General features: G+C 37.7%; 1 long non-coding RNA gene across 5 annotated transcripts in view; it reads right to left on the reverse strand.

The window, feature by feature from the left end:
* Positions 1-18,984, reverse strand: part of si:dkey-28g23.3 — a 198,238-nt gene extending 179,254 nt beyond the window's left edge. For 4 of the 5 annotated variants that reach the window (XR_015513460.1, XR_015513462.1, XR_015513461.1 and 1 more), the window contains exons 1-2: positions 18,541-18,738; positions 17,578-17,628 (exon numbers count right to left, since the gene is read on the reverse strand). This is a non-coding gene — a long non-coding RNA (si:dkey-28g23.3). Of the gene's footprint in view, positions 1-17,577; positions 17,629-18,540; positions 18,739-18,840 lie in introns of those variants that run through there. The other variant, XR_015513463.1, reaches the window with a different exon arrangement.
* Positions 18,985-19,562: the final 578 nt, after the last annotated feature.

Consider the following 19,562-nt stretch of genomic DNA (forward strand, 5'->3'; position numbering starts at 1 on the left):
TATAACTTTTCACAGCATGAGTCATGCATAAAGACAAGCTAAGAGGACATCTGGACAAGTCAGACATCTGAATCCAGTGAATTTGTTAACTAGAAACTCACTCCGACCATATCATTTCACTTAGGTATGTCCTGATCCAGCCTTTTGTAATCTCACGAGAAAACGTAAGTATTTTCCATTTTGCCAGTTTAGTGGCTAATTCATACGAATTTGTATGAGTTCAGTCGTATGAAATTGTACGATTTTAAAAAGGAGGCGTGGCACCAAACCCCACCCTTAAACCCAACTGTCATTGGGGGATGAGCAAATTGTACTAATTTGAACGAATTAGATCGTACGAATTCATAGGAATTAGCCACTAAATCAAAAAATTACGAATTGCCGTGAGATTGTGTTGCCTGATCAAGTTTTTTGCCTTTAAGTCAGTCATTTGATTTTGAGTATACTGAAACCCGATCTGATATTTCTAAAACACATAAAAAAAAGAATTAAAAAAACAGAAGAAGAAGAAGAAACAGATTAGGGATGTTCCCTATTTTTTATTTTTAAATAAAAAGTTTATTTTTATTTTAAAATTCAACAACTCTGTTAACAAACAGAGCATTTCTGCGAGGTATAGCTTGAACAATCGATGAATAAATAACATAAATTCTTCATTTTTGGACTTTAGTGCAACAGTAAATAAATAAAAAAAATCTAATATAAAACAAATAGCACCTCAACTTAAAATACCCGGTAGACAATCCTAAGTTTACATATCTCACAGTTTGCTTTGGCAACGTTTTCGTCATCAACTTTATAATACCTCCAGACCACAGACATACTTGCGCTTTCTGTTTCAAGCTGCTGCCATATTCTACTTTGCTGGCATTTAACCAATAGCGTATCTGCAACAAAGTGCTGTCATGCCGCACGCGTTACTGTGTCAGTCATGAAAGAGGTCTAACTCTGTGCCACAGCATAACTATAGATGTGTTAAAAAATAATGATAATATATATAGATATTTGAGTCCTGATCTGTAACATTCGATTCCGTTCGAGTCTGATACCCCATGATTGGGCCCGATTTCCAATCACATGATCGGACCTGGACATCCCTAATTTCACTGGGTCATTAACTGAAGACTCGCTCTAACTGGACCCTTTGACTCAGCAAGTCATTGGATTGTTTGAATCAGGGAGTTGTTAACTGAAGAGTTACTCTGACTGGATCATTTGACTCAATGAGTGACTGAATCATTTGAATTGACTGGAGAATCACTCTAGCTGGATTCTTTGACTCAGTGAGTCATTAGACCATCTGAATCAGGGAGACATTAAATGGAAAGTAAATCTGACTGGATCTTTTGACTAAGTGAGTCATTGCATCATCTGGATCAGTGTGTCGTTAACTGAAGACTTGCTCTTACTGGACAATTTGAATGAGTCTGTTGGTAATTCAAGAACTAATGCAGGCAGATCAATCCAGTTTACTAATGAATCTTTCAATGCAAATTTCAAAACAGATTTGCAAGATAAATGTTTTTTTTTTGTCTCAATTGTCATGTTCATGAATTAGACATAACAATCGCATCTGAGTAGCTGACAATGTCCTCAGCTCAAAATATAAAGGAACATGTTTTTTTTTTTTATTGAATTTAGTGCGGTAAAGTACAATACAGATACTTGGAAAAATCTACTTTGCCATTATGTCCTATGCACGGAAACATAGCCAAACCAAAGCAGACACGTGTTTTAAGATTTATCAGTATATTAAATGGGTCCATTTTATACTGCTACATGTATCTCAAGAAAAAAAGTACTTCCCACAGCAATTCAAGCAAAAATAGGCTTTTCCTCCGTTCCCTGTGGTGAAAGTCTGAAGACTGACAGGTACACAAACATAAATGCAACATACATAGAGCAAAATCACCACTAGAAAGTAGGCTGTTGTTTCACACGTGCTGTTCATTTAGACGCAACTGAAACGGGTAGCTTGGCAACTCAGAGGCCTAGTAATAGTCCAGCTCCTTGTTCTGACAAATCAGTAATTAATTCTGGGGGTTAGGTTATTTCTTCCCGGTTTTAGATCGGTAACACACGCGAAAGGGCAAATTGGATGATTAGGTTGATTTAAAGCGACTGACGGCCAAGTTTGGCCAGATCACTGGTGAGGTTTAGGGAAAAATTGGATTTTGTACATTATTTGTCAGTGCTCAATCAAGGCGTCTCTTACCTGCTCGAGTGGTGATTTGAAAGGCTCCGTCCCCCTTCGGTGAGACAAATGAACGAGTGCATGTTAAAACAGGCATGTTCGAGCCATTTAAGATGTGTGAGCCACACTTCAGGCATATCAAAGCAAATAACAACAATTATTTCTCTCTTTCAAACCCCGGCGATTATTTGTACTTATAGAGGTGTAATGAATAATAGCAGTTTACTAGAGGAGGGGAGGGCTTTCTCTCCCACCGGAGAGAGGAAGAATGAATTAATAGGCATCACACCACTCAGCACAGTGCGTGGTAGAGGAACAGCATGATTACAGTATGCTATCAAGAAAATTAGTTGTTTCATTTGAGTATATCCCCAGCATGCCGAAGCAACATAACAACTTGCTTTTGTTTACAGAATGCTTCATTATGTAAAGACAAGCTCAAGATTCCAAACACCTGCTACCACCAAATCACATATTCAATTATTGTGCTTGCTTAAGATCATCCAAATATTTTGTCCACTTACCAAGAGCAAAAACAGTACTAAAGTGATTATAGCTGCGGAGTCAAATTTCTGCTCTGAAGCAGCAGGGCTAGGGAACAGTGTGGCAGCAAACCTTTGTGAAATTGACTCGCATATATCTCCAGAGGTCGTCCACTGGGGTCAGAGGTCGCAACCTGTGGTCATTATTCACCCATAAAGTACTTTGATGAGTAATGCGACACTTTGTCGACAAGGTTTTCAGATAATTGTCTCAACAAAATACCGTGATTGAGTTACTCCTGGAAGGAACGACATTTTGATAGAGACATGTTTTTATATGAACTGTTTGAATTTTAATTTAAAGTGTCTGTGTCTGGGTATCATCGGGCAACTGAAGGAGGTCACGCTCACAAATAATAGTCAAGAGTGATAAAAAGGTGCAAAAGGTTTGACTTGCGTGTATACAGATTGATTTTGAGAACAGGCTGGCCTGTGGATTTGATGCTAAATGATGATAACTGGCAAACATGACTGTTACCTTTGGACAGCACAATAGCTTTTAATTGAGATGCATTTAATGAACAAAACATATTTTGATTTTGCTTGTATTCATTTCACTGCAGCAAAGAATAGATTTTTGGAAAATTGAGTTTACAAAAATTAAACAAATTTGATTTGTTGACGACTTTAAAAATGCACTGCAAATTCAACTTTGAAGACCAATTCTGAAAAATTAATGCTTTTACAGATTAGTGTTTTTCAGAACTGTCCCAAAACAAATATAGTGACTAGGTTACTCCTTAAACGCAATCCATTTTGATAGATACATGTTTTTATACGAACTATATGACTTTTTTTCACTTGGAGTGTCTGGGTATCATCGGAATACTAAAGAAGGTCACGCGCAAAAATACTGGTCAAGAGTGATGAAAAGGTGCAGGTTTGACTTGCAGTTTATACAGGTTTATTTAAAAAAAAGCCTGGCCTGTGGATTTGATACTAAATTGTGCTAACTGGCAAACATGACTGTTACCTTGGGATAGCACATTAGCTTTTAATTGAGATGTACAGTGCATCCAGGAAGAATTCTTAGCGCTTCACTTTTTTCACATTTTATTTTTATGTTATGTTTTATTCCAAAATGAACTAAATTCTTTTATTTCCTAAAAATTCTACACACAACACTCCATAATGACAATGTAAAAAAATTTTTTGGAAATTGTTGCAAATTCATAAAAAAATAAAATAAAATAAAAACACTGAAAAATCACATGTAAGTATTCACAGCCTTTGCTCAATTCTTTGTTGATGCACCTTTGGCACAATTACAGCCTCAAGTCTTTTTGAATATGATACCACAAGCTTGGCACACCTGTCTTTGGTAATTGTTGCCCATTCTTCGTTGCAGTACCTCTCAAGCTATATCAGGTTGGATGGGAAGCGACTGTGAACAGCCATTTTTTAGATATCTCAATAGGATTTAAGTCTGGGCTCTGGATGGGCCACTCAAGGACATTCACCAAGCTGTTATGAAGCCACTCCATTGATATTTTGACGGTGTGCTTTGGGTCATTGTCCTGCTGGAAGATTAACCATCACCCCAGTCTGAGGTCAAGAGCACTCTGAAGCAGGTTTTCATTCAGGATGTCTCTGTACATTGCTGCATTCATCTTTCCCTCTATCCTGACTAGTCTTCCAGTAACTGCTGCTGAAAAACATCCCCACAGCATGATGCTGGATGGTATTAGCCTGATGATAAGCAGTGCCCGGTTTTCTCCAAATGTAAGCCTGGTATTCACTTTCAAAATTGGAGAGTTTATTCTCATCAGACCAGACAATTTAGTTTCTTATGGTCTGAGAGTCCTTCAGATGCCTTTTGGCAAACTCCAGGCAGGGAGTGGCTTCTGTCTGGCCACTCTACCATACAGGCCTGATTGGTGGGTTGTTACACAGATGAGTGTTCTACTGTAGGTTTCTCCTTTCTCTACAGAAGAGCGTTGGAGCTCAGACAGAGTGACCATCAGGTTATTGACCACCTCCCTGACTAAGGCCCTTCTCCCCCGATCACTCAGCTTAGATGGCCGGCCAACTCTAGGAAGAATCCTAGTGGTTCCAAACATTTTCCACTTACAGATGATGGAGGCCACTGTGCTCATTCAAACAAGTTCCTCAAGATCTTTTGTGCCTCGGGTCAATCCTGTCTCTGAGGTCTACAGACAATTCCTTTGTTTTCATGCTTGGTTTGTGCTTTGACATGCACTGTCAACCCTGGGACCTTGACAGGTTTATGCCTTTTCAAATCATGTCCACTCAACTGAATTCACCACAGGTGAACTCCAATTAAACTGCTGAAATATCTCAAGAATGATCGGTGAAAACAGAATGTACCAGAGCTCAATTTAAAGCTTCATGGCAAAGGCTGCAAATACTGATGTACATGTGATTTTTTAGGGGCAACAGGGTGGCGCAGTTGGTAGGGCTGTCGTCTTACAGCAAGAAGGTCACTGGTTCGAGCCTCGGCTGGGTCAGTTGGTATTTCTGTGTGGCGTTTGCATGTTCTCCCCACGTTTGCGTAGGTTTTCTCCTGGTGCTTCGATTACCCCCACAAGTCCAAAGACATGCAGTACAGGTGAATTGGGTAAGCTAAAATTGTCTGTAGTGTTTGCGTGCAAATGAGAGTATATGGGTGTTTGCCAGTGATGGGTTACAGCTGGAAGGGCATCCGCTACGTAAAACATATGCTGGATAAGTTGGTGGTTCATTACACTGTGGCAACCCTAGATTAATAAAAGGAATAAGCCAAAAAGAAAATCAATAAATGAATGAATGTGATTTTTCAGGTTTTTATTTTTAATAAAATATTTTTAATTTGCATTTATTAAAACTTTTTTTTCACATTGTCATTATTGGGGTATTGTGTGTAGAATATTGAGGAAATAAATTAATTCAATCCATTTTGTAATGAGGCTGTAACATGAAAAAAAAACTGTGGAAAAAGTGAAGTGTTATGAATACTTTCGGGATGCACTGTATTTAATGAACAATACATAATTTTATTTTGCTTGTATTCATTTCACTACAGCAAAGAATATATTTTTGACAATTGAGTTTATAAAAATGAAACAAATTTGATTAGGTGACGACTTTAATCCAACCGTAGGGTTTTACAATGTTTTTCAGATAACTGTCCCAAACAATTACAGCGACTGGGTTACTCATTGAAGGCATTACATTTTGACAGAGATGTGTTTTAATTATAAAATTTAAAGTGGTTGCAGATGATTGTTCCAACAAAATATTACATTTATGTAGACATGCCATCAAGATAAAGTCGTGTTTTTTTTTAAAAAAAAAAAACCTTTATCACAAACTCGTCTTGCTATTCCTATAGAGTGACTTTGAGAATGCCTTGGTCATCAGTTCTGGCTACAACACCAATTATAAAAATTGATCCCAGTAAAACTGCCCATTCAAAGAACCAATTGTGCTCCTCCCAAACTGTTTTAAGAGCTCCATTTAGCACATCGCGTTATAGTATGGCATTAATTTCACTGCCTTCATATAGACTCTGAACACGGGGGTCTCGCAGATGCCAGGTCTTTGACTGCGCTATTGTGTGGCGATGGAGGGCACCATCAAGAGATCTGCCAAGGTCGTCTTGTGTGCTTTTTGACTGACAGGAGGCCTGCGGAAACGGGGTGAGATTGGGGGAAAGGCATTGCAATGGGAACTACACTCAAGATTTGAATTGCCTTCTCCACTCCAATCAGCTTGGTGCAAGTTAAATGAAGTGCCTTTGCCTCTCCCCCTCCATCCCTCTCACTCCCCATCTGCAGAAAGGGTCCATGCAGGAGGCTGACAGCGCTACAATCAGTTTGCCATTCACCGCTGCCCCTATTTTAACTTGTATGTGTGAAAATGGCATTGATTGTTAACTCCGACCTTAGCAATTAGAGGCAAGAGAAATATTTGAAGAGTTTTGAGCGGAGCCTCGCAAGTGTTTTAAAGACAGATCAGTTAAGCATTAAGGGAGCGCAAAACACCTTGTTTGTTTTTCGTCCACCGGTATTGTTTCCATCAAGCTCGGCAACTGAAAACTAGGGGAGGCGAAAAGCGTACATCACGTCCGCGTCAACGGGGGGATTGCCCGAGTCTGCCATTAAAAGATGTAGAAGGAAAAAGTACTATTTAAACAAATACTTCCCCTCGATTGCACACACAAACACATGCAAATGCATTGACAGTCACAATGGATAACTCGGGCTCAGTGTAGGAACAGGAGGTGCTGACTGAAGTATTTGTTTAAATGAATCGGCGCTATGAAAAAACAGATGCAGCAATTAGGAGCCCCATTGCCGCACACCGGAGACATGACAAGAGTGCATGACAGTGGCTTTCACCCTCACTCCCCCTTGTCTTCAACATGAGTCCTCTAACAATCCCTGTCAGGAACACTCTTTGAGAAGTGCTTGCACCAGACAATGGCTCTTCACCCTTATTTTGTGCTCTAAGTAGTGCTGCAGAATGCTGGAAGGAGCTGAAAACAGGCAGTAATGTGAGAAAGACGGGCAGCCATTGTGGGAAGTGTGAAAACCAGAAGGACCCTTTTCAGAGGCTCGCCTGAAAGTGCTATGAAGACCTTTAGTCCTTTGCTCTCCCTGAATCCCCAATTAGACAAACATTAACATCAATTAAGCCTTTATAGGACACAGGTTCCATATAATTACCTTAATGGGTTGACGCTTTCTTTAGCAGCAATTTCTTAAACAAACTTGAGCCTTTGTGTGACGGGCTAAGAAAATTTTCAGCAGGGAGTATTTGCTTTTGTCAGGCTTCTAAAGAGACAGACGAATTGTTCTATTTAACAACAAACACCTTCAGAGAGGAGCCTCAAGCAGGCCCAGTTCCCACCACATCTGACTCGACCGTTCCAAGCTGATTATCCAGCGGAGACAAAAAAATCTGACCAGCCGGGAGAGCGGGGACACATGCGGTGAGGGGCAGCACACAAAAGGGCCCAGTGAGCCCAGCCCAACTATGTGAGCAGAGTACCAGAGAAAGAGCCCCTCCACTTGAATTAGCTCTCTATTTAATGTCCCAAAGAGCCAGATCCGTTCCCTGTCTGAGAAACAAAGGCCGACGAATTAGAAAAACAGGATCTCTCTTGATAAAACAAGGCAAATTCGCAATGGAGGAGCAGTTAATTAAACGCAGACCCCGTTTTGTTCATCCCCTTCCTGTCCTGCTGCCTATTATCTTCCGTAGTCTGTAACGAGGCAGGTTGCGCTGGAAGAAAAGTGTCACGGCATCAATCATAACCTTTTATTCACACTTCAGTGGAGCTCGCGTCCCACAAGCACGTTTATCGAATCGCAAATATGGCCGAGAAGCGAACGCACTGCAATATATTTAGGATAACCAGACGCAACCAAAGAAAACGCAGCAAGGGCGACAAGGGTGTTTGATTTGAGAAATTTGGAACAAATTGCTCACAAATCAGCAGCACAAATAACACTTTAATCACGGATATTTTTATTCTACTGGCACTCTCTGTCCCAAAAGTGTGATTTCATATTCAGCCGTATAATAGCTTGTGAAGCAGTTCTTTACATTCACTTTTGAATCAATGTGCTTTGATGTACTGACTGCTAAAGTTTAGCAGCTTTCACTTTATTTTGCACACACAAGCAGGTGTGGGTGCGTGGTCAAGCATTGATGAGGATATATCAGCTGGAAATTGGCCTCTAGAGGGCAATGGTTCCATAGCCCACTCCGACAGAAAACACCAGGAATCACTTGTGTCTGTCCCTAATGTGACAAGAGCTAAATATGTAAATCACGCTATTTGGTGCCTATAATTGGACATGCTCTTGAAAATCCTCCCTAAATATGGAAAGCTGTGTTAACCGCCACACAGACATTAGCATATATACATTAAATCTACATTTGAAGATATTTGAAGACAGCAAATCGTGTCACTTTCATTGAAAATAAACTGTGAGCCTTTATAATAATTGTGATGTGTGTGAAACCTCGCTAATGGGAAGTGATTCATTATATCACCTCCAGTCTTCAAAAAATCACAGTCCAGAGGGTGGTATTGTTATTTGTCTCACACCTTAACAGTTGAAGGAGTTGCAGAAAGAACAAAACTGCTAGTATGATGAAAAAAGTCTAGCATTCTCAGAGGTAAAATGTGCTTAAAGGCATTTAATAACTCTTGTTGATGAAGTATGTCTTGACGTTCATAAAAAGACATTTCAAGCTGTGCCTCTGTAAACTATTCTAAAAAATTTACTTGACAAGCAAAGCCAAAATATTCACACATGGAATGCTTTTGCCATCAGTTCTGTTGAAACTACGCATAGGCTTTGTCTATGACACCAGGCTTTGTCTGTTTGTTCTGAGATCTAACATGAGTTTGGACACAATCTGAGGAATATTCAACAGACAATTATGTCGTTGCTGTGACTGTGAGAATTTCTTAATTCAAAACAAAAGCTTTCCAGCCAAAACCGGTGATGTTGGCAGCCAATAAAAATGAAAATATTTTGAAATGTAAAATAAGACAGAGCTAGAAATGTGAAAAACAATAATTATACAAGAGTATCTTTTTTGAAAAACTAACTGATATATCACATATTAATGCACCACTGTTAGAAAAGCAGCAAAAAAGAAAAGGTAATATATTAAAACTTTCTATAGATTCTTTGTAATGTACAAATGAGTAAAGCTTTTCAAATACATTTATTTTTCTCTAAATTAAAAATATTTTCAGATTTCTCTACTGCTCTTAAAACTATGAAGCTGCATGTACAGTTGAAGTGAGAATTATTAACCCTCCTGATTTCTGTTTAACTGAGAGCAGATTTTTTCAACACATTTCTAAACATAATTGTTTTAATACCTTATTTCTAATAACTGATTTATTTTATCTTTGTCATGATGACAGTAAATAATTTGACTAGATATTTATCAAGACACTTCTGTAAAATTGACATTTAAAGTCTTAACTAGGTTAATTAGGTTAACTATGCAGGTTAGGGTAAATAGGCAAGTTATTGTATAACAATGGTTTGTTTTGTAGACTATCGAGAAAAAAAAATGCTTAAAGGGGCTAATAATTTTGACCCTAAAATGGCTTTATTCTAGACAAAATAAAATAAATAAAACTTTCTTCAGAGGAAAAAATTGTATCAGACATACTGTGAAAATGTCCTTGCTATGTTAAACATCATTTGGGAAATATTTGAAAGGAGAAATATTCAAAGGGGGTTTAATATTCTGATTTTAATGGTATAATATTTGATACACGAGTTTCTAAGACCTATATAATATCCACTTGAGCAATACTTTTTTTAACGATTTGATATACAAGTATGTCAGGTAAAAACAAAGAGAAAAACTGCTTGAAATGTTCTCTGTTGTCAACAATGTTATGGTCAATGAGATTAAATTTTTTTCTTCTTTTTTAAATATTTCCCAAATTATGTTCAACTGATCAAGGAAATTTTCACAGTATGACTGATAATATTTTTTCTCCCGGAGAAAGTCTTATTTCAGCTAGAATAAAAGCAGTTTTTAATAAAAAAAATTAAAAAAAATAATTTTAAGGTCAAAGCCTAAGGTTAAGCCTCTTTAAGCTATATTTTTTAGTCCACAGAACAAACCATCATTATACAATAAATTGCCTAATTACCCTAACCTGTCTATAGTTAACCTAATTAACCTAGTTAAGCCTTTAAATGTCACTTTAAGCTGTACAGAAGTGTATTAAAATATCTAGTAAAATATTATTTACTGTCATCAAGGCAAAGATAAAAGTTATTAGAGAGGAGTTATTTAAACTATTATGTTTAGAAATGTGTTGAAAAAAAATCTGCTCTCCGTTAAACAGAAATTGGGGAAAAAAATAAACAGGGAGGCTAATAATTCTGACTTCAACTGTACACGACAAATTTATTTATTTTATTTTGCTGGTTAAATAAACATCTCAGTTCCAGAAAATTAGAATTTTCTGCCTATTCTGTGATATGTCAGGTCCTGCAGGTTTAATATTACTTCAGTTTTCAGACACATTTGGATTTCTTAGTTCTGCTCTAACCTTAAGGATTGTCTAAGTATACAGTCAAATTACAGATGACGGACACACAGCGATATAGTCTTTGTATTTAAAGCAACAAATGTCACAACAGTTGAAACTCCAGTGATTGTACGAATCCTTCAACCCATAGGAGTTAATTTTCCTTGCACTAATCATGTTCTTAAATAAAATAACATTCACATTCTGTCAGAATCCCATGGCAATTAATGTATATTTAGATTACATTAACAACTGTTCTACTGGTAAAGCTCATGGTACAAGGCTAGCTGAATTGACAGTTCAATTGGAAATCCCAGCATGATCGGTCTAATGACTGACAAAAAAGGGAAAAAAAAGAATATTACAACTCTTTGTTGGAACTCTGTGTTTTCTAATAACCTCCAATCAATTGGAAATTGATTGCTTAATAACCATTTATTCAAGCGCATAGTAAATAACATTTTTAGAACTGTAAAATAAGGTCCTAATAATTACCCACTGCCATATTCTCTCAACTAATCGGTGCGAATTTATGCCCTAATTCAATATGCCCTTTTGTTCTAACCAGCAAAATGAGGACTGAAATGGATGTGCTTATTAGCTCTGGCTTCTGCCGTAAGCGTTTATTACTTTAATAATTTTATCTAGCAAATAATCAGCCAGTGAAATAGCTTTATCTAATGGACTGTTCTGGTTGCATGGCTTCTTCAGCTTTTGCGTGTGGCACGCTCAACCTCTCCCCCACTGAAAAAGTGCTGCTTTAGCTCCAAATCGCAGCTTGTCCAATCAAACCTGCTCTGTGCAGCCTGCGGGTATTACATTTCCAACACCATTACTCTAACGAATGAATACACATGCACTTCGATTACAAACACACGCTCATTCACGTTAAAATCTCCTGGACAATATACATTTGCAGCCCATCTCCTTCCCGGTTGGATACACGGAGTGATAATAGCCGCCACCTTTAAAAGTCATGCTCCAAGGCTTAATCTTTACGAGCAGTAAGTGGCTACATGTCCTACAAATGCGCCGAGGTGATTTTTATCTTGGAGAAGAATGCCACTTGTGTTCAGGTGGTAAAGTAGTTACAGAGACTGGAATTACATGGTGAAACAATCCTCAGCTCTGTGTCTGTGCTTCTCCACTCACCGTGACACAGTGGCAAAGCCTGTCACTGGAGCCATTTAATCAATGCGTTTTAAATACATCCAAACGTTTAATGATTCATGACTACATGCCACATCATACATCATATAGCTAATGCACCGTCTATTATATATCCTATTACTGTGAACATGATAGTTCAGCTAAAAATGAAAAGTGTCATTATTTACTCGCTCAAACATGTGTTGCTTTTCCCCCCCTCTTTCTGAAACACAAAACCTGTTTGAGTAAATAACGACAGAATATTTCGTTTTCTGATTAACTAACAGTTAAACGATTCAAAAGATACATGTTATTTTTACATAACAAGTGACATTTTGCAAATGAGAGCCTCTATAATGCAATGCACAAAGGAGCTGATAATTTCTTTTCCATCCACCTAGCAAAAAAGTGCGGATGCTAAAATAAATGTTTCACCGTTCTTCCTATCAAGTGGATGATTGATGTTGCCTCATTTCTGTTGGTGACCGAGTTAATACGCAACATAAATAAAGCTTGAAAACAGCTCCAGTCCACATTTGCTCAACTAAATAAACACATCAGCACAATCTGTCAAGTCTTCAAATAGTCATCATGGTCGACTTGCCAAAAAGGGCTGGAAGCGCGGGGCCTTTTTTTTGCCGAGTATCGGGCGTGCTTCTTTAGGAAGTGTTCAAACATGGCACCTCTCTATCTCCATTCACACCCTCTCCTCCTCATCACCTGAACTGTCTGATGCCTGTCAATCTGGAGCCGTGGGAGGATATGAAAGACGGCTTTGAGTTGTGGTGGCGTTGATGGGGAAGGGATGGAGAATAGCACACCAGTGGTGCCAGCAAGAGAAATGGTGCGGATTCCTCATTCCTCCCCATCAGCACCCAGGGCACTGTGAGGCTCTTTTTAAAAGAGCAGATTGACTCCCTCTGCCCCCCTCTTGAATGAAACCCCAACCCTGAGCAGATGTCAGAGATGGGAGCCAGAGACGGGCCGCTGAGCCGGCCACGAGGTGTGAGGCTTTGTGACAGGTCCGCTGCTAAAGGACCAGACACAGCGGGGTTTTTAGCACATCCATTGGATATCTGAAGTCCCTCAGAAATGGATGGAAGGGCCATCGGGGGGTGGGAGCGGGGGGTGTTTCATTGTGAGAACCCCACCGGCTTCATTTAGCCAATGTTTACAGATGTATCTCGGGCCGCAGGAGAGCAGTTCAGCATCATGTCAAAACTACGATCGGTTTTCAGAATTGGCACCGCTGCGACGGAGGAACAGAGAGTCGCTTGGAGGTTAAGAAAACGATCCGTTTCCAAACGGATGAAGGCTAACCTAAAAGACTGATGCTTAATGTCTGTAATCCTGCGAATAAACAAACCTCACCAAGCGTCCCCTTCTGCACAGAAACGTCGTCTCACGTATCCCTAAGAAAGGAAAGAATTTGTTCAATTAGTCGCTGTGTTGACCACAAGCGAAGCCCTTAATGCGAGCATGTGTGTCTCCACAGAGCTGGTGGGCGAATTACAAGCAGAAAACATTTCAACATGGCACTCCGTTTTACCAACTGATGGCAGGAACAGAATGTCTGTTATCATTTATGTATTCACGGTTGATTCTGTGAACGTTAGGGCTGAGAGCAAACGATGCACTGTGCAGTGGCTGTGTGTACTAACCGAGTGGGATACTGATGATCATTTGCTTTGATATCAGAGTTTACTAATCACTCGAGGTGATGGGACTCGGAATTATTTCACTCCATCTGGAGTTCAGTAACAGCAGATTTCGCATGCTAGTATTACTATCTTTAAGGAACAGTATGGATCTTTGTGAATGTGTGTGTGTGTTCCTCGTGGAATAACGCACCCCCTGAGGTGCTCCATCTCAGACAATACCTATCCATATCCCTTTTCTGGCGCATGTAGAGGCCCAGATGGTTTAGTATTCACTTCTCTGCCAAGCAGATGGACCTGCAATGTACTTCAATGGTCTCAATTATATATGCACACAACTACCGAGGAGGAAACCATAACCAGAGAAGTTTAGGACCATGATTTCTCATATTGGCCACCCACCAAGCTTGTAGACCTCAGTGATGTCAATGTGTTCGAATGTTATGTGTAATTAATAGAAAAATGTACATCCCACAGGTGCTGCTTTTCTTCATTGAAACGACACAAAAAAACATTTGCTGTGGTAGTTGCCAACAGATTCATTTTTTTATTTCAAGAATGATAAATAGGATAGTACTAATACGACCACAAAAAAATCCATCTGAGTGTTACTGAGGAAAAAAAAGTGAAATCTCCAACCTAATAAAGCTGAAATGCTGTTAACTCATCAACACAAAAATGCTTGCTGTGGTATTCACAGCCGTTACATTGCAGAATGTTCCACATTTTGGACTCGATCTGGCCTTGTGGACATAATAGAGGCTATCTATGTTGCTGTTATGTTTGGTTCTCAGTATCTTCAAGTGCAAACACTGGCCAAACTGATGTAAACACTTTCTGTTTTAATAGAGACTGGTCAGGCACAGTTTAATTGGCCACTGTTGATGGACAAACCCCAAACGGAGAAACCTGAGAGACATGGAGAGGATTTTTTTCCCTCTCATAGTCAGACAGTGTGAATGTCTGCCTAATTGTTGAGGCAAATCTCTCCTCTAGAATGAATGAAATAGATTAAACAGATTTTATAAAAGATATTTTACATTATATAATTTGTCAATTACACTGAAGTCATATTTAGATTAGAACATCATAAGATCAAACATATATTTATATTTTTTTCTGATGTGAAATTGTATTATAAAGTATGTGCATCCATTAACTGAGCAGTTGAAATGTTTAAATAAGCTTAGTAATGAAACCATGTCATGTTAAAAACCACAGGCAGAATTATCCAGCACCGCCAGCCAATCCAAATAAGTGTTAGCATTGCTACTTATTGTTACACTTGTGTAGACACGTCAAGGCTTGTTTTCTCCATGCATTGAAATTTCACAGTTAAAACCTGTCAAATGGAACCTCAGTATTTTTGGTTAAACAAATTCTCAGATGTGCGTCACTTAGACAACACATAGTTTTCTGCTGAAGCCAGCTGCATTACACTTTATGTTTGGAATAAATGTGGTCTATAGAGTTGTCTCAGCTGTCAGCGACATATAGCTACTGTATATAATATTATATCATTCTTTTAGGTGCTGGAGTTGAGCAGATTCCCGAAGGCAGCTTTGGTTCGGGCTGCAATTGCAAACAGTTGACGGGTCAGTGGACTCTCTGCACTAACCTCTTGAAGGCAGGCATCAGCCACTGTGTAATTAGATGGCTGTAATTACCACTATGTCATTTCAAATGTCCAGCATTCCTGCATTATAATCAAAAAGCAACAAACACCCGAAGCCACCTGGAGGGGTCAGTGCACATTTACTAAAAAGGGAAGAACTTCTTCAAATGACAAATGAAATGTTTTCTAGACTTTGACTAGTTATTCTTGTTATTCCCCAGCATGATGGCATGGGAACAATTTTTTTTGGTTTAATGCCAGCGAGAGTTTAGCAAATCTACTGTGACAATTTACACCAAATGTAAAAGGATAGTTCACCCAAAATTAAAATCTGCTGTTAATATGCTTATCCTTCTAGATGTATCTTATTAGATGTCAGTAAAACATTTAAGAAGTTTTTGAAACTGTGTCTGTGGTGATTCACAAATTTAAAGTTAACTGATATGACACTTTAAGAGAAACAAAACAAAACAAATGAACACCCATGGCACCTGATGACTCATTAATGTTTTATAAATTAAAATGATTGGTCTCAATATAAACCTCACATAATATTTTAAAAATAAAAATCCATTATCCAGGAAAAGAACAATTGCTATTTTGATGAATAATAAACACATTATTTTAAAAGTAATCCATGTGTTAAGTCTAACTTCATGCAAAGCAGCTTCCGGATTCAATCGCTCTATCAAACTGTATTGGAAGGCTCAACAAATGGTAATAATAAAAGTTGACAAAGCAATGTAATACTTTCATGATCATAATCATAATATATATAACCATGCCTAATATCAGATGGCCAAAAAGTGATTCGTTTTTTTATAAATTGTTTAAATATTGATGTCTGTAATGCAGCAAGTCCAGATATTGTTGTGTACACCAAATAAGATTACTAAAAAAGGGGTGGCGCAGTATGTATTGCTGTCGCCTCACAGCAAGAAGGTCGCTGGTTCGAGCCTCGGCTGGATCAGTTGGCGTTTCTGTGTGGAGTTTGCATGTTCTCCCTGAGTTCCCATGGGTTTCCTCCGGGTGCTCCGGTTTCCCTCACAGGCCAAAGATATGCAGCACAGGTGAATTGGGTAGGCTAAATTGTCCGTAGTGTTTGAGTGTGAATGAAAGTGTATGGATGTTTCCCGGAGACGGGTAGCAGCTGGAAGGGCATCCGCTGCGTAAAACATGTGATGATAAGTTGGCAGTTCATTCTGCTGTGGCGTCCCTTGATTAATAAAGGGACTAAGCCGAAAAGAAAATGAATGAAAGAATGAATTACTAAAAAGGGCTCATAAACAAATATTTTCTCAATTCAACCGAGTAGCGGCTTGAACCCAAAAACAGTATTCCATATGTCACGACTTAACGGATAAGTGGATAATGTTGTAGATAAAGTCGTTTCCTATGCACAAACTGATCATCAGCAGGCACGGGATGACAACCGTTTGCAAGGTATACTGCGGTTTGGAAAAGTCAAGGTTTTAAAACCGCGAAAATTTTCTGCGTTACCCTTCCTAAGGTATATGTATGTTTTTTTATTTACTTTTTTGTTTCGTTTTTTAGGAAAACAGTGTCTCCAGTAGTAAAGATATCCAAAGATATTGTATTAAATTGTAATGAAATCAATGTTTTTGAAACTAATGAAGACTGCAAAAGTCAATGATTCATTTGAATTATTCAGCCTGACAGTTTACTGTTCCAAAATATTATGATTGTTTCTCAAAATTAAATATATTGTGTTCAATAGGGAGAAAAGGTTTTAGTTTTTTTACTCAGACATTTAAAAAGAGCATATTTTAGAGCTGTATTCACAATACCGTCAAACCGTGATTTTTTTATCCAAGGTTATCATACAGCCAGAATCTTATACCATGCCTAATCATCACTGTACAAATATTCTTTTTATTTTGTCTTTGTTTTTGTTTTTTTACTATCAAAGTGCCAGTAGCTATTGACTTGCATTTTTTAAAATCAGATATCTGTTGTAACCCAGATAACAAACAGATGTCGATTCAGTGTCTATTTTTGGTTGTAGGTCAATCAAATTTCAACACTGAATCAATAATCACTATGTATTCAGTGCATCAGAACAAATTTACATTAAAAATAAAGCTCCGATTCAATGTGGAAATGAGGTAGGCTTCTTAAAATATACCCCAAGTTATCTGGTTAAAAGCATAATTTTGGTTCTATGTAGAAAGTTAGTTGAAGAAATTCTGATTGGGCTCAGGAGTTTTGTTCATATATCTTTTGAACTGCAATAGATAGTTGGCAACAGTAATCTGAGTCGGACGCAAGCACATTAGTTAATGATTTCTATATATTATTTAATGTTAAATGTGACTTTGTAATTGTAAGGTTTTGCAACAGAAAGCATACTTTTCTGCTTTTTAATTTTAACTTACCTTCCTGTTTGTCCATCATGCAGTATATATTCTTGGTTTCAGCAAAAAATCCTTTAGAAAAGAAAAAAAAGAAAAAAAAGGTGAGGGTGAGTAAAGTCAATCTACAGCAATTGATCTCTAGCATGACAAAAACTGTTTAATATCCCATGACCCTATATTGACACTTACTACTGAGATTTTGATAAAGTAATATTATTATTATTGCATTATTATTATTAAATTATTATTATTTTATTCGTAATTGAATTGGTTTAGCAGCCTATGACTAAAGTGAGGAAAAGTTTATATTCACACATTTGTACTTTCTTCTTAATAATATAAATTAATATCAGAAATCATATTAGAATTCAATGACTATCACAGTTCAACATTGTTCAGTCAAATAAATAGTGCTGTTTTGAAGTCATATTTAGCTACATGTAATTTCAGAGCAAATATTAAAAAAGTACCATATAGGGAGCATGTCACAAGTCGTCACTGAATCAATAATAACTAAGTTACCGTTATTAGACTATAATGATTTTTACAACTAATTAATAATCACAATCAAAAATTATTTCTTGCAGGGGAACCAAATTAATCAATTGACAAAAATATGATTGAGGAATTAATCTTTCTTTCTGTATTGTTTAAGTTTATAGCGAACGTTTGTCTCGTCATTATTGGGGTTTGTACTTTCTTAACATTAGCGCCACTTTATGACATGGCTTGTCAACACTGACTGAAGCAAAAGCTGTTAAGTTTCGTCTCGTGCAGCGTTTTACTTCCTGTTTAACGTTAGGCCTACATGATCAACTCGAGGTAAAAGCTCTTCATAACTCAAAAATTTAAATCTGGACCCGGTCTCTACCATGTCTAAAATACTTAAAATAATATAGGTATACGGATTAATTAACCGCACGTGTTTTTTAAGGATGACGATGATATCAACACACTCTAGTGCGCGCTATTTTTGAAGCTTACCTGTTGGTCGTTTGTCATTCAGTCTCTTGATAGGATTAATCGTCGTCCTGAAATGGCGTCAACTTAGCTCAACTTGTTGAAATGTGGACCCCCAAGACTATTACATTCGACTCAGCTTCTTTTTAGGGGAATATGAAGTCCAGTGTCAACAACAAAATCAACTGCGACTTTCAGGAAGCTTCCATGGCTGTGAAAGGTAGGAGAAAGCGCTTCCTCGTTAGATTCGAGCAATTCCATGCAAATGTCAACCTTGCCATGAGAAACATTAAATTTTCACCAAAATATGGAAACCGTTTCTACCTTTTTTATGTAGGCTTGTATTTTACAGTACTTTAGAAATACTCAAAAATGTCTCTGTCAATGTTTTCAAGCTTGTATTTGTTTTACCAAAGTCACGCAAGTGGCAATTTCACATCAGTCACATCCATAACGCAGAAATGTCACATCAGTAACGACACTTTTTCCTCATAAATGCTAAAATCTCAAATAAAATAAAGTCAATCATTTTTATTCTATAGAGAGACATATTTTATCCTTTTATTTAGCATTGTTTTTTTTTTTTTTTTTTTTTTTGGGCTGTGCAGTTTAATTTACAGAATTTCTACAAAATATGTTGTAAACTGTAAACTCGCAGACTTTTTTGGTCACATCCATAACGCATATTTATTTTCCTCATTTGAAGTACTAAACATGTTTACAGATTGATATTTTTCTGATCCCTTAACTCTGTGGTCAGTTGTTCTGGAAAATATAAACAGATGTTTCAATGTAATGTTAATGCGTACTTTCCATGTGAAATTATGTCTTGAGTTTTTTCTGCAAATGTCATATTCATAACGCTGGAATTGCTCATTTACATAAAGGTTATAAATGATGGGGAATTATTTTTGTTGTTATTATTGTTTTTTTTTTTTTTAAAGTTTTTACTGTGTCTTTTGTCTAAAAAATGCCATGTAATACAACCATAGGCCTGTAGCCAGGGGGGTTTGGGTGGTTTGGGTGGTTTGACAGACCCACCCCCC

The sequence above is a fragment of the Danio rerio genome, chromosome 17 (assembly GCF_052040795.2).
Source record: "Danio rerio strain M-AB ecotype USA chromosome 17, GRCz13ab, whole genome shotgun sequence".
Classification (NCBI taxonomy): Eukaryota; Metazoa; Chordata; class Actinopteri; order Cypriniformes; family Danionidae; genus Danio; species Danio rerio.